Genomic DNA, 16,268 nt, shown 5'->3' on the forward strand with positions numbered 1-16,268 from the left:
AGGCTCAAGAACATTATGTAACTTGCTCGGTATTAGATAGTGATGGTTTGAAGCCATCTGGCTGGTCCCTGGGTGCACACTCTTAACCACTTCACTATGGTTCTTCTCTCATGGTAGTTCTCCAACTGCAGGAGTGAGAGACAACTTTAGGACAGGTGTAACCAGAATCACAGGGGTTATCCTGGAAGGTGATGTCAGGAACATACTTGCCTATGGGCCTTCTTACTGTATTGCATAAAATACCCAGTTTTTCTGACTCACCTTTAGTAAAGACCTTAGCAATATTTGCAGCACAGTTGTCAGTAGGAAAGGGTGGATGTTTATACTTTTTTAAAAAGGAGTCTATATCATATTTATCTTGTGGTCTGCCATGCCCTCTGATCTTCTTCACTTCAGTTATGCAAAATTAACACTTCTTGTCTTGACTGCCTCTCTCTTACCTGTTCAGTTTCTTTTCTGTGTTCGAGATTGCTTAGAAATTTTCCCCATTACTACAGCCTACTTCCCACCTGCATCCCCCACCCAGCTTGTTCTGGATTTTGTCAACAACAGTTCCAGCGTTTAGTGAGGGCTGGATTGAAGGAAAGCCTTGGAAAAGGCCGTGTGATGAAAGGCGAAGATACCCAATGGGCAGGAAGTCATCAGGGTTAATTCAAAGGCTAGAAGAAGGGCTGACCTGGAGGACTGGAAATGTCTTTGAGCCGAAGGTCATGTGCAGGTGGAATGAAGAGTGTGAGGCTTTTGGGTTGAACTGCAAGTATTTGATAAGATCCCTGTCCCCATGGTTGGGGAAATCTTGATAAGCATTCTTAATGTGATGGAGGGATTAAGGAACCCCTGGCTGTGCCTGCCCAGCATGGCAGTAACATGACACAGCCAAGTTATTGATTATTGGTTGCCCAGCTGTCATCACTCAACATCTTCTGTTAGTTATAGCTGTAACTTGCATTAGTTATCAATGCCAGTTTTGACTTTCCTAGTCAATAAAGTGTTCTGAGAGTGGCGACTAAGGCTGAGCACTACCCATAATCATGAGTATTACAGAGGTAAGCCCCCTTGCCCACTCACCTGCAGGTGATGACACACCGTAGGGAAATCACTCAATTCTTTGGAGGACCCCAAATAAATGCTCAAGTCCATCTGTTCATCTGTCCGTCCATGCATCCACCCATCCACCCACCTACCCATCTATCCACCCACCCACCCATATATCCATCCAACCCACTCTCTTATGCACCCAGCTCTCATCCACCTACCGACCCACCAACCCATCTATCCATCCACTCACCCATGCATCTACCCACCCAGTCACTCATCTACCCATCTGTCCACCAACCCGTCCATCCTATTATCTATCCCTCCACCCATTCACCCACTCATCCATTTCTCCACCTACTCAGCCATCCCTTCACCGACTCAACCATCCATTCATTCATCCACCTGCCCACCCACCCATCTTTCCATCCACCCATCTATCCACCCATCCACCTGTGTATCCATCCATCTGCTTGTCCTTCTGTTCATTTATTCCACAAAGACTCATTAACCACCTACTAGATTCTGTGGAGGTATCTGCTTTAGTAATGGAGAACCATGGTTTCTGGAATCTGATTCCCTGGGCTCAAACAGAGCTGCCTCCTAGCTAGCTGCTTGGGTAAGTTATAGAAACTGTGCTTTGATTTTCTTATCTGAAAATTGGCTATTAATAGCTTCTACTCTTGCAGATATTGTGAGGATTATATAAGGTGTCACATTAAAAGTGCATCATCGACACTCAATAGAGATTAGGTTTTACCATTCATTATTATTCTTGGCAGATGCTGCAGATAACGTGGAGAGCATACAAAAGACACATGTTTGAACAAGTAGTGACATACGGGTGCTAAATTCCGCAGTAAGGGAAGGGCAGAGAGCAATGGAGAGGGCCTGGCCCAATCCTGGAGCCTCAGAAAAAAAGTTCCCTTTGAATTGCTGTTTTAGCTGAGACTTGTGGGATGAGTTGTAGTTGAAGATCCCAGACAGGATGTGACCGAGTTAGCCAGGGAAAAATTTGGTCCTGGCACCCATGGCAGAGTTGAGTGATCCAGTCCTTCTATCTCCTCTGGCTGGAAGTCCACCAGATCTGGGAATATCAAGTTGGGGGAGGGGGCTGACAATGATCATGACGCTCACTTGTCCTCACATGTCCTCTGTGTATCTGCAAAGCCTCTGCCTCAGTCTCCTCTTTTGGAAAGTGGGATTGGAAACCACATCTGCTTCTCTCCCAGGACTGCTAGGGAGACAAGATTAGATGGCAGGTGAGAGCTCTTGGAAAATGAAAACATTCTACTATTTGAAAGCAAAGTGTTCTTCTGCCTGTGATGTTTCCTAATCTGTGAATCATACTGGGCCTCGAAGCTGTCTATTAAATCAAATAGCAAAGTGGCTGCGCATGGTGGCTCATGCCTATAGTAGTCCTAGCACTTTGAGAGGCTGAAGGGGGTGGATCACTTCATGTCAGGTGTTCGATAGCAGCCTTGCCAATATGTGAAACCCCATCTCTACTAAAAATACGAAAATTAGCTAGGTGTGGTGGTGTCTGCCTGTATTCCCAGCTACTCAGGAGGCCGAGGCACAAGAATCATTTGAGCTGAGGAGGCAGAGGTTGCAGTGAGCCAAGATGGCACCACTGCATTCCAGCCTGAGTGACAGAGCGAGGCTCTGTCTGAAAAAAGAAAAAAAAAGAAAAAAAAACAAAGTTAACACTTCCTCCATCTCTCCTCTAGGGGAGGCAATTTGTCAAAGATTGTTGTTGGATTTTACACACAGGGAAATCTAAGGAAGGTGTGGAAACCAGACTAGGACTCCAGACTCTGGTCTCCCTGTTTACAGGGTCTTAAATGGGGGAGCCACTTTGGGTTCTTTCCACAAGATTGCTTTGTAAAAAAAAACAAGAAACAAACAAAAAACTCAAAAAAAAGCCCTGATCTAAATATTCACAAGGGACCTTAGGCAATATCTGCAAACAAAAGTGAGTGGTGAGTGGAATCTGTCATCTTTACAACCAAGACAGCTCCAGAGTTGAAGCAAGTGGAAATATCTCTAGAGACAGAGATTTGGGCAGGTTTTGCGAGTTACAAACTATGAGAACTTGGGCAGCTTTACCTCTCTGAGCTTCTGTGACCTTGTAAAATAGGATGCATTGCACTAAACGTTCAGGAGGAGTCCCAGCATCCTCCTGTGCACAAGCCTGGTTTCTTCCCATCATTTTCCTTGTTCTGCCTCTCTCCTCCTCTTCAAGAGATGAATACATTTGGACCCAGTAGGGGCCTATGTTTGCAAAAGTTCCCTGGTGATTCTCATGCAGCCAGCCTGGCTCTGGCGCTGAGTTCTTGGACACTTCTGGAGGCACATTTACTAGTGAGGAAGGTCACTGTGTGTTAAAGGCATGACTCATCTTCTTCCCTTTCTTCCATGAAGAAAGGTGCATGGGTCGACTGAGCTGGGAGAGTCCACAGTGTCAGCCTCCCCCAGGTTTCCCTCCCTCCTTATTCCTTGTGTGCTGTACTTTGTCTTGATTTCCTGGACTCTGCACCAAGCCAGGAGATGGTAAGATCTCAAAAAAATCATTTTTCTGGGAAATGGGATCAAGAGGGTTTTTGTTTGCTGGTTTGTTTGTTTGAGACAGGGTCTGTCGCCCAGTCTGGAGTGCAGTGGCATGACCTTGGCTCACTGCAGCCTTGACCTTCTGGGCTCAGGTGATCCTCCCACCTCAGCCTCCTGAGTAGCTGGGACTGCAGGTGCACACCACCATGCCTGACTAATTTGTCTATTTTTTGTGGAGATGAGGTTTCACCATGTTGCCTAGGCCGGTCTCAAACTCCTGGGCTCAAGCAGTCCTCCATCCACCTCAGCCTTCCAAAGTGCTGGGATTACAGGCATGAGATGCTGTGCCTGGCCAAGGTTTTTTTTTATTATTATTATTATGAAAAATTTTCAATATACATAAAAATAGAGAGACTGGTTTAATGAGCTATCATATACCCATCACATAGGTTTAAAAACTATTAACGTTTCCAATACTTACTCCATTTGTTTTTCTGAAGTATTTAAAAAATAGTTTACAGTAGTTATGTCATTGCATCATGATATTCACCCCTACGTAATTTACTTTCCCTCTAAAAACATGAGGGCATTCTTTATATGACCATTGTCATACCGAATCAAATTACCAGTAATTCCTTAATATCCTCTAAGATCAAGTTTACACTCAGATGTCTTGTCCTCAAAATGTCAATTGTGATTATTTTTTCTTTGAGCAAAGATAATAAGATCTCAAGATTTAATGACAGAGATTCCATATTAGCCCTGATGTCTAAGCTCTGTGGTCCATTGTGGCTTTACTTGAAAGTCTCAGGCTAGGCGTGATGGCTTACACTTGTAATCCCAGCACTTTGGGAGGCCAAGGTTGGCAGATCGTGAGGTCAAGAGCTTAAGACCATCCTGACCAACATGGTGAAACCCTGTCTCTATTAAAAATACATAAATTAGCCAGGTGTGGTGGCGTGCACCTATAGTCCCAGCTACTCGGGAGGCTGAGGCAGGAGAATCGCTTGAACCCGGGAAGTGGAAGTTGCAGTGAGCTGAGATTGCACCACTGCACACCAGCCTGGGTGGCAAGAATGAGACTCTGGAAAAAAAAAGTCTCTCACTGTGGTCTCATAATAAAACGACACTCCATTTTCCGTCTGGCCCCTGCTCCTTAATGTGAGCCCCCTCCTGTGGGGAGGAGGGGGTGACCTTCAGCGCAGGTTCAAGCATTCCCAGGGCTGGCTCTGATCCCGATAAAGCCCATCGTCATGAATGAATGCTTCCCTTGCAGGTTATTCTAAGTATTGTAAATAGTGCACGTGGAGCGTCCTCATGATGCCTGGGATGGTAGTGAATATTTATAGATTTATTTAGTGCCTTTTTTTAAATGTTTTCCATAGTTCCATGTCTCTACAACCCTTAGGAACATCAGAATCATGTGTGTGGGTGCTTATTAAACCAATTCCTGGAACTCACTCCCAGTGACTCCCAGTCTGATGATTAGGGGCTCAGCTAGGACCTATGTTTGCAAACCTCCCAGCTGATCTCATGCAGCCAGCCAGGCTCTGGCTCTGGCTCTGGGAGCTGGGTTGGGAACTAGTCTTTGGTGCTATTCTGCTGAAACTTCCGGTTGGGCTCTTTGACTCCATCTTGTATTGTCATCACTTGTATTCAGGTCTGTTCTTCCCCTGGATTGTAAACTCCTTGATGTCTGGGTCATCTCAGCTCATGAGCTGAGCTTTCAGTGGGTGCTTAGTGTAACAGGTGCTGAATGGAGTCAGGCTCTAGGGAGGTCAGCGTGTGTTGGTAAGTGAGAGACAAAAATCATTTTAAAACGAATCTTTTTGCACTTCAGTTATGTTTACGGTGAGTTAATGTGATTTACTCTAGTGGAAGCCAGTGCAGCTTAAGTGGAGGTGTTGCCCTGAAATGGAGCCATGTTATGGATCAGCAGAGCTGCCAAAAGCATTTTGGGGGAAATGTTTCTTTGTCACCCTCAGTTGATTGAACTCAAGCTTTCACTCCCGTTTAACACCACGTGGGGGTCATTCTTACTTCTGCGGAGTGGGTATGATCAGATCTTCTGTAAAAGTGTAAGTGAGGAAGCTGGGCACGGTGGCTCAAACCTGTAATCTTAGTATTTGGAAGGCTGAGATGGTGCGATCACTTGAGGCCAGGAGTTTAAGACCAGCCTGGCCAACATGGTGAAACCCTGTCTGTACTAAAAATACAAAAATTAGCCAGGCATGATGGTGCATGCCTATAATCCAAGTTACTCGGGAGGCTGAGGCAGGAGATTCACTTGAACCTGGGAGGTGTAGGTTGCAGTGAGCTGAGGTTGCACCACTGCACTGCACTCCAGCCTGGGTGACGGAGCGAGACTCCATCTCAAAAAAAAAAAAAAGTGTATGTGAGGAAACTGGGATTGAGCTTGGGGATGTTGGGGGTTGGAGGTACTTCATCTACTGAACAAAATCCATGGGATACCAATGCTGGAGGAAGAAGCATCATCCTCAGTTTCTACTAACTCAACCACGCATGAGATGGGTACTTGGCGTCCGAGAGAAGAGCCTCTTTTTAGGTCTTCAGCCTTGATCAAACCATTTTTGAATTCCTCATACACATATAATCAGGTGCTATGAGTGGTAGTGATTGGATAATCTTTCTGTCATTTCCAGTGCTAGGAAGGATAATACATGTACGGCCAACTTCCTTGAGGGTTCGTTCTTTTGCATCAGGGTGTCTCAAACTCCTGCCCTTAACACACCTGTGAGAAAATCATCGAGGCGGCTTGCTCGCTCTGCTTGCAGACCCTTTAGAATCAGAGTCAGAATCCCTGGGGCTGGAGCCACAAAATGAAATGACATTTCAACAAGTTTGTCATCACATAAGAGAGAATAGGTGAGTATTTGGATACCTATAATACAAAGTAGATTCAAAAAGAATGACTTGATTATTTTAAATGTTGTGTTTTAAAAATTTTAATACAGAAAAGCCTGGGCGCGGTGGCTCACGCCTGTAATCCTAGCACTTTGGGAGGCCAAGGCGGGTGAATCATTTGAGGTCAGGAGTTCAAGACCAGCCTGGCCAACAAGGTGAAACCCCATCTCTACTAAAAATACAAAAATTAGCCAGGCGGTAGTGGTGCGTGCCTGTAATCCCAGCTACGGGGGAGGCTGAGGCAGGAGAATCGCTTAAGCCTGGGAGGCGGAGGTTTGGTGAGCTGAGATCGTACCAGTGCACTCCAATGTGGGTGATGATTGTTTAACCACCACCAAAATGGGTTCTGAGTCCAAATATTAATATGAAGGACATTGGTGACATCGTCTCAAAAAAATTAATGGATACTGAAAAGTACAAAAAGGGAGAGAAGTCACGTCAAATCTCACGACCTCAAGAAATAAACCTCCTTAATATTAAGTGAACAGCATTCCTCGCTATGCACAAAGATGGCTAGAGACATGAACAGACACTTCTGATCACACAAAATGAGATCTTAAAAATAAGAAGTAGCAAATTGAATGCTGTGTAAATTTATCAGAAGAAAAAGAAATGGAAGTGAAACTGAAGGAACTGGTCAACTCAGATAAACGTAGTTTTTTTCTTACCGAAAATCAGTTTCTAGAACATCTAAGAAATCAAAGATGATGAAAAACATTAAGATGTTTTATATATATGTAGAAGTCTTTACAGTTGATTGACCATCTCATGAAAAATTTGTACAGTCACTGCAAATAAAGGCATTGCAAAATCTTTACTCCTTTTGCTTTTTGCCAGAACTGACATTGGCCTTTGCAGTCTCTTGACTTCATTCTGCCCTTGCATTCCTTTTGCTGTTTTCTTGAGGTCGTCTTCTTCTCATGCCAGCCGTGTCTTGCAAGTCTATGTTTGAGTTCATTTTTCTTTGCATAATTCAAAGAACCCGATAGCATGCCAAAGCCCATTGTTTAACCACCACCAAAATGGGTTCTGAGTCCAAGTATTAATATGAAGATGACATCCACTGTGGTCTTGTACATTTTGTTGCCTTCCCGGGGTGAAGGACATTGGTGACCATTTGTTTCCTCTGGAGCGGTCCATTTGTCATGAACTTCCTGGTCCAGATAGTTACTGTGTCATTCATCATGGTGGTTGATCCTCAGGTAGTTAGGGAGGAAAATAAACAAGAAGTTATATATTTAAAACCACGTTTCAATGTTAGAGCTGATTAATTGACTTAATAAAGGGCATTACCACTTCTATTTCCTACAGTCCCTCCCTTTACCCCTGGAAATTAGTTATTTTTAGGTTGTTTTATGTTGTTAAGGTTGACCACCTTTTCTTTCTGTTCTGCAATCATAGTCCTATTTTTAAATGGATTCACCTCTCATCACTAGCCTTTTGTCATGGTCATTCAATTCACAAGCTACTTGTTTTTTAATTCTTGGCTGACTAAATTTTATTATGAAGGCTTTTTTTTTTTTAAAGAGCTCAGAAATACTGTATTCTCTAAGTTCTTGAACATGTGTTAGTGTCTTTTGCCTATTTCGATTGGGCAATAATTTAGCTGGCTATAAAATTCTTGGATTATACTCTATTTCCTTTAGAAATTATAGGCATCCATCTACTGACTTATTTCATTGTGCTTTCTTTTTTTTTTTTGAGATGGAGTCTTGCTGTGTCACCCAGGCTTGAGTGCAGTGGCGCGATCTCGGCTCACTGCAAGTTCTGCCTCCCGGGTTCACACCATTCTCCTGCCTCAGCCTCCCGAGTAGCTGGGAGTACAGGCACCCACCTCCATGCCTGGCTAACTTTTTTGTACTTTTAGTAGAGACAGGGTTTCACCGTGTTAGCCAGAATGGTCTCGATCTCCTGACCTCATGATCCACCGGCTTTAGCCTCCCAAAGTGCTGGGATTAGAGGTGTGAGCCACCGTATGAGCCCAGCCTCATTGTGCTTTCTACTAACCCCCTTTCCCTGGCCTCTTCCATCTTGTCTTCTTCTCTCCCAGTAGTTTCTTCATGAAGAGGCCATGTGCTATATTCCATGAGCTATTTCACACTCAAAGATAACTTCTTTTATACTCTTTTGATAATTTGTCTGGGAATCACTGCCTTGATTTATTAGGGAGTTTATAATAAATACAGCAAAAGAGAAACACACAACGTAGTTTGAGACATGAGCGAAGGGAGAAAGCAATTCTATTAATATTTGGGGTTGGCAGGGAAGGCTTAGTTAAGAGGCGACATTTGAACTAAGCCTTGTAATAAGGGAAGGATTTGGCCATGCAGTAATGGGGAGAGAGTAGAAGCGAGGCATGAGGGTTGATGCTATGTATCAATTTGACTGGGTTGTGGGGTGCCCAGATATTTGGCTACACATTATTCTGGGTGTGTCTCTGAGGTATTCTGGATGAGGATAACATTTAGTTGGTAGACTGAATAAAGCAGATTGTCCTCCCCAATGTGGGTGAGCCTCATCCAATCCACTGAAGGCCTGAACAAAACAAAAAGGTAGATTCACAGAGAATTTGCTGTCTTTACCTGATTATATTTGAGCTGGGACATCAATCTTCTCCTGACTTTCGATGTGGACTCGAGTTGGAACTATATCATTGGCTGTCCTGGTTCTCCAGCTTGTTGGCTGCAGACTCCAGGACTCCTTAGCCTCCATAACCATGTGAGCCATCCCTTACAACTAACCAATCTGTCTCTCTCTATGTGTATAGCTCTACCTCTATCTCTCTGCTGTTTCTCCGGAGAAGCTAGAGTAATGTACAAGGTTATATTAGAGAAGAGGACGACCCAAGGAAAAGCATGGAGGCAGAAAAGTGCAAAGAGGGTTTGGGAAGACTGGCGTCCTGATGGGAAGTTTGGATTTCACTGTGTGTGGCATGGAGAATCTTTGAAAATATTCAAGAGGTGAAAACTGTATTTGTGGAAGAACACCAGGAGTATGTGAAAAGAAAAACACTCACTCCATTTTAACTCCACTGAAGGGGGCATGAAAGGGATGCACTGGGGACATGGGTTGGAGGGTAGTAGAGGCCATATCCGGAGGATCTTTACTTGTAGGCTGAGTCTAAAGTTATCTTTCTGGGGAGTGGGGGATTACAAACCTTTGAGCTCCACACAAGAGATGGTTTTGCTAACAATGGCAGGGCGACGGTGGTGGTGGTGGTGGTGGTGGTGGTGGTAAAGTGGTAGCATGAATTCTAATTGGCCTTCTGCTATTCTAGCCAAGGAAGTTGGGGAGTGGACTTTCAGTAGAATAATACAGATCTGGGAATCAACTGCATGGAGGAGGTAGTTATAGGTGATGAGGTGGCTCAGGGACAAAGTTTGGTAGAAGGAGAAAAGATACTAGGCTGGTACAAAAATAATTGCTCTTTTTGCCATTACTTTTAATAGCAAAATCCGCAATTACTTTTGCACCAACCTAATAGGATGCAAACTTCGGAGTCATCTGCATCAGAGGGATTGATGAAGATCAACGAAGTTTGGGAACACAGGAAGGTAGCGGGGAGGGTAATGACTTGAGGGCATAGCAGGGATAATCAAGGTTTTTCTTGTTAGCATATGGAGACTTAAGCATGATTATATGTTAAATGCCTGGCACATACATGGTGCAAAATATTTATGAGTGAAAGGACAAGTGAAGGTGGTGAGTCAGGGGAGTTCCAAGGGAACGGGTGATAAAGGGAGGTCTCAAATGAGGCACAAGTGGAGAAGGTAGCTTGGGAAAGGAGAAGGATGCTTCTCCTTATAAGATGGGAAAGGCAGAGGAAGAGGTTCAAGACACAGTGATCTAGGGGTGAGATGGAAGTGAGTTGAGAGAACTCAACTCTGGGCTCTGAAACCCCTAGGGATGGGTTTAGGGGGCTTTGAGATACAGAAGAGGTTTAAAGTCAATTGTTCTGGCAAATATGGTTTGGAATTTATTTTTGATGCTTAAAAATACGCTGAACAGAAGTGAAGTCTACCCTAGAGTTGGATGGTGAGTTTATTTAGTGGAACTACCAGATCCATGTTGTGATTCTTTCCAGTATCATTCAGCAGCCCTTGGGCAGTTGCAAGGCAAGTGATCAATGGGGTATGGAGACTTTCCAGGTGGGTGTGGTTGAAGGCAGGGAAGAACGAGTTTAGGAGCACATTACAAGAGGAAGGTGACTGTAAGGCCCAGGCTGAGCAGGAAGGTAAAGCAAGAAGGAAACATGAGGTTGTGAAGAGAAGTATTGAGAGATGAGGAGGCAGGAGGGGTGAACAGTTGCAGGATGTAGCTAGAGTGGTGATGTTAGATCTTGGGGCCAGAGAGCTTTACAGTGATTGTGAAGATCAAAGGGCATTAGAATCAATCTATAAAGAGCCACTGTTTGATGTGGGGATGTGAGGATGCTGCAGGTGGATGTCTGCACATTGACGGTGAGAACGTGGTCACCCTGGCCCTGCTGCGTCTTTGCTAAGGAGACTGTGCTCTGTTCTTGGAGCTGTTTTCATCACCTGATTAGAGCAGTAGTCCCCAAATGGTGTTCTTTGGACCATCTGTATAAAATGTTCATAGGTCAAGGATAAAATGGAAAAACAGAGAAAATGTCACAGAAATGTGCCCATTGGTGAAAGACCACCAGCTGTCCTTTTTGGAGGATCATTCTTTATTCTAAAAATGTACATATTCTATTCTATTAAAACATTTTTGTATTTGCATTTTTTTCTCTTTTATGAAATGCCATGGGGTAGAAATTTGTAATGTATCCAGTTCTCCTGTCTTCATGCATTGCCCTGTGGTAGGGGAGGGGATGTGGCTAGTACTGGCCAAGAGGCTGTGGGCAGAGGTGCAGTGTGAGACTTCTAGCCTGGAGCATTTAATTCTTAGTACAAGGCTCTCTAGCTTTCTTCTGCCTCTGTTCCCTGGTTGGTGATACTTGAGGTAATGCAACCCCCATTAACCTTAGTCTTAGGGCAAGTTTGATGGAAAACAGAGCACCCCACACCTCTCTGCAGATGTAGCATGAGTGAGAAAAACAACTTCTGATGTTTGAAGTTACTAAGATTTAGGAGTTGTTTGTTATTGCAGCAAAACCTAACGTATTCTGACCAATCATGGTGGAATTTCTGTGTGTGTGTATGTGTGTGTAACTCATAGTTTAAAAAAGTTCCTTCTTCCCAAAAAGAAAAAAAATAGCAACCTTATGTTGGTTCACAAATTAAAAAAATATTTTTACTGGTTTATAAAATAGAAAAATCTGAGAATCTGTAGCTTAGAGAACTACAGTGTGGGATGTCTGTAAAGACCACATTATTTTATCACCTCCTAACACTCTTTCATAGAAGCTTAGCCAAGACTTGGACTATTTCAGTCTTTCCCATTCCACATTCCATGGACTCTTGAAGAGACGTTGATAAAATGGTGCAGCCATGAACCACCCTAACTCAATCCTAGTGGCAGAATCCCCCTTTTACTGCAGAATGAGCTTCTTGCTACAGTGATACTTGAACCCCTTAGATATATTCTTTACTAATTATCTTAAAACACGACCAATGCTTTTGCTTTACTTTCCTCCAAATTAAACACCTTAATCACGAGAACCCAGAGAATTGGATTTAGTGTGACTTATTCCAAGCTGTCACTAAGAACATAATTAGGTTATATTTTTCTCCAGTTCAAATAAAAGAAAATTCACAATAAAATGCTGATCAATATGTGTAGCTCAGGAGGTAGAGTCTGCTTTGAGATGCAGAAGTGTTTGTTTGTTTTTTTTTTAGATCTATATTCTTGAGTAAAGAAAAAATCCATCTCTCTTTCCTAGAGGTGAAGACTTTCAGAGCTGGGCTTGGCAACAGCCTGACTATCAGAGTTTGAATTAAACAAATAGGTATCTCCCTGGAGTGAATGGTGCATTTCTCCTGTTCGGGGGACTGTGCTTTTATGGTGGAGTTTGCTTTCTGTCTTGGTCTCCAGATGTGTGTATCTGTGGGTGGATGTCTGCATATAAATGGCAGTGTATACCTGTGTGGGTGTGCACAAAATTCCCATGTGAATCTCAACTTTGTGGGGATCTCCAGGTCTTGAGCCCAGCAGATGCCATTTGAAGAAAAATCACTTGAAAATGAGACAGAAAGAATGGAAACCAAATCCTAGCTCTAAAGGCACCAGGCTGATTAAAAAAAAACTCTGGATTGTCTTTGTTTTGGGCTCTACCTGCCTCCAAATGACATTTCTGTTTCCTATGAAATGTTTAGAATGAAAGAGATCCTGAGCAAGAAAGAGCAGATACTGTGTGATTCTGTGTATGTCAAGGTTTCAGCTGTGACGCAGCTGACATTTCGGCTCAGCAATTTCTCTGTTGTATGTGAGGGGGTTCCCTGTGCATTTTAGGATGTTGAGGGGCATCCCTGAATCCCAGGACTCACTGGATGCAGTAACACAACTCCCCCCAAGTAGAGACAACCCCCAGTGTCTCCAGATATGGCCTAATGTCCCTAGGGGGCAAAATAACCCCCATCTGAGAACTGCTGCTCTCATAAAGTACAATGTCATGTGAAATAGATGGAGGCTGTTGGTAGTCAGGGATCAGTAGAAATGGAAGAGACCCCAGGAATATCCTGGAAGGGGCTGTAATATTTTGTTTCTTGAATAGTATATCGGTAAAATGGAGATGTGTTTTTTTTGTTTTTGTTTTTTTGTTTGTTTGTTTTTGAGGCAGGATCTTGCTCTGTCACCCAGGCTGGAGCACAGTGGCACCATCATGGCTCACTGCAGCCTCTGCCTCCTGGGCTCAAGCAGTCCTCCCACCTCAGCCCTCCAGAGTAGCTAGAACTACAGGCATGTGCCACCACTGTTGCCTAATTTTTGTATTTATTTATTTTTTGTAGAGAGGGGCATCTCACTATGTTGCTCAGGCTGGTCTCGACCTCCTGGGCTCAAGCAATCTGCTCACCTCAGCCTCCCAAAGTGCCAGGATGACAGGTATGAGCCACTACGCCTGGCCAGTATGTTCAGTTTGTAAGAAAAGTACTGTGTTGACCTCTTCTATGTGCACACTTCTTTAAGTAATAATTCAATAGAGCATTTAGAAAATTGGTCATAATAGGAGTGATTTGTAGAGTGATTGGCATGAAAGCTGATCAACTTAATTTGAACTACTCTGAAATGAGCACCAGGGGCCACCAAGAGTAGCCCTTCAAGGCATCATAGCCAAGGATAGGAGTGTGTTGTGTACATCTCTGCATAAAGGATTTGCTGGTTACATGGAAGGATGAAGCCTCCTCTGAAGACAGAGGCAGCAAGGCAAGTGGAAGCCCAAAGCATTCGGCTTTCTAAATGGACTTTGCTAAAATCTTGTGGATGACTCATGCTCTTAACATACACCCATGTACATATTGTCCATATAAACATTAATTCTGTAACAAGGTCCACACATAAGGGTTTTTTTTTTTTTTTCTTTTGAGACAGTCTTGCTTTATTGCCCAGGCTAGATTACAGTGACATAATCTTGACTCACTGCAACCTCCGCCTCCTGGGTTCAAGCAATGCTTGTGCCTCAGCCCCCTGAGTAGCTGGGACTACAGGTGCATACCACCATGCCTGGTTAATTTTTGTATTTTTAGTGGAGACAGGGTTTCACCATGTTGACCAGGCTGGGCTCAAACTCCTGGCCTCAAGTGATCTGCCCACCTCAGCCTCCTAAAGTGTTGGGATTACAGGTGTGAGCCACTGCGCCTGGGCCCCCACATAAGGTTTGAGTTGAGATAGAGAAACTCTGGCAGGACTGAGGAATTTGGCCACAGTCTCTGGGAAATATGCACAATTTCTGGAATCTTCTCTACTTCCAGAGTTCCCACTTTCTATCTGTCTCCTATTTATTCACCAAACTTGTATGGAACCACAGTGTGGCTAGAACTTGCCAGGTGTGGAGGATGAAAAGATGACTGAGGTCGGACAAGGTGACTCATTCCTGTAATCCCAGCATTTTGGGAGGCCAAGACAGGCGGATCACTTGAGGTCAGCAGTTTGAGCACAGCCTGGCCAACATGATGAAACGTCTTTACTAAAATTACAAAAATTAACCCGGCATGGTGGCACGCACATGTAGTCCCAGCTACTTGGGAAGCTGAGGCAGGAGAATCGCTTGAACCCAGGAGGCAGATGTTGCAGTGAGCTGAGCTCACACCGCTGCATTCCAGCCTGGGAGACAGACCGAGATTCCATGTCAAAAAAAAAAAGATGACTGAGATACAGACTCCATCAGAGTTGACTCTAACACAAATTTGGTAAGAGCCCAAGGTCTGGCTGGGCAAGCACCTTGATCGGCTTCATCCTGCAGCCTCTACTAGAATGAAGAACACTTTTTTCTTTACCCATGAAAATGTTTTGTGCTTCATACCTACAAGTGCAATTTGTGTTAATTCTGCAAAATTTGCCGTATAACTATGCCCCTGTATTCTTAGCATTTTTCTTTTGAGAGATTTTTCAGCACATCATCTTTGGACTATGTGGAATTGGAAATTTACTTAGAGTCAACAACAAGTACAGGAAAGTCAGTTCTTAGTCAAGAGTTAGGTTTTCAAAGACAGTGGATAAAATAAAAAATCTAGTACAGTCAAGATTATACGTGCAACTCCCCTCATCATTCATAAAGTTTAGCAGTCAGTCTTGCCGTGGCTCTCCAAGTCCAATCCACATTTCTGCCACGATTGGAGCAGAGGGTGATTTTTTTATGAGCAACTGATGAAGTCATTTAGAGACCGTTTGCATTAGGAGCCCTGTGTACTAGAGACCAATCAATGTGTCCTCATGGCAGCATTTCTGCCTCTCTCCCTCTTTGTTCTTGCCAAGTACCCATAGTTCATTTTCCATAGATTAAAAGAGCCCAAGTTGGGCCTATACCTAGGAGTACAATTGCTGGGTCATTTGGCAAGTCGATGTAGAATTGTTTGGGAAGTTGTCAAACTGTTTCTAGCAGTGGCTACACCATTTTAATTCCTACCAGCAGTGTATGAAGGTTCTAGTTTCTCTGCATCCTCACCAACACTTGTTATTTTCTGTATTTTTTTTTTTGAGATGAAGTCTTGCTCTGTCACCCAGGCTGGAGTGCAGTGGCACAATCTTGGCTCACTGCAACCTCTGCCTCCCAGGTTCAAATTACTCTCCTGCCTCAGCCTCCCGAGTAGCTGGGATTATAGGCACCTGCACCCAGGCCTGGCTAATTTTTGTATTTTTTTAGTAGAGACAGGGTTTCACCATGTTGGCCAGGCTGGTCTCGAAATCCTCACCTTGTGATCTGCCCACATCGGCCTCCCAAAGTGATGCGATTATAGGCTTGAGCCACCGCGCCCGGTCTCTTTGCAGTATATTTTTAAATCAGGTAGTGTGAGGCTTCTAGCTTTGTTCTTTTTGCTCAGTATTGCTTTGGCTATTTGGGGTCTTCTGTGGTTCCATGTGAATTTCAGGGTTTTTTTTTTCCTGTTTCTGTGAAGAATATAATTGATAGGGATTATACTGAATCTCTAGATTGCTTCGGGTAGTATGGTCATTTTAACAGTATTAGTTATTCCAGCCCACGAACATGAGATGCCTTTCCATTTGTTTGTGTCTTTCTCAATTTATTTTATCAGTGTTTTGTGGTTTTCATTGTAGAGGTTTTTTGGGTTTTTTATCCCCCATCCTTGGTTAATTTTATTCCTAGGTATTTTATTTCTGTAGCTATTGTAAATAGAATT

General features: G+C 43.7%; 1 protein-coding gene and 1 pseudogene across 1 annotated transcript in view; both read right to left on the reverse strand.

The window, feature by feature from the left end:
• The window catches only part of LOC134761888 (chitobiosyldiphosphodolichol beta-mannosyltransferase-like), a 966,630-nt gene that overhangs the window by 833,668 nt on the left and 116,694 nt on the right, over positions 1 to 16,268 (reverse strand). The gene's annotated exons all lie outside the window — the stretch shown is intronic.
• LOC129047687 (small ribosomal subunit protein eS24-like) overlaps positions 7,241 to 16,268 on the reverse strand; it is a 106,176-nt pseudogene continuing 97,148 nt past the window's right edge.

Source organism: Pongo abelii, chromosome 7 (genome assembly GCF_028885655.2).
Source record: "Pongo abelii isolate AG06213 chromosome 7, NHGRI_mPonAbe1-v2.0_pri, whole genome shotgun sequence".
Classification (NCBI taxonomy): domain Eukaryota; kingdom Metazoa; phylum Chordata; class Mammalia; order Primates; family Hominidae; genus Pongo; species Pongo abelii.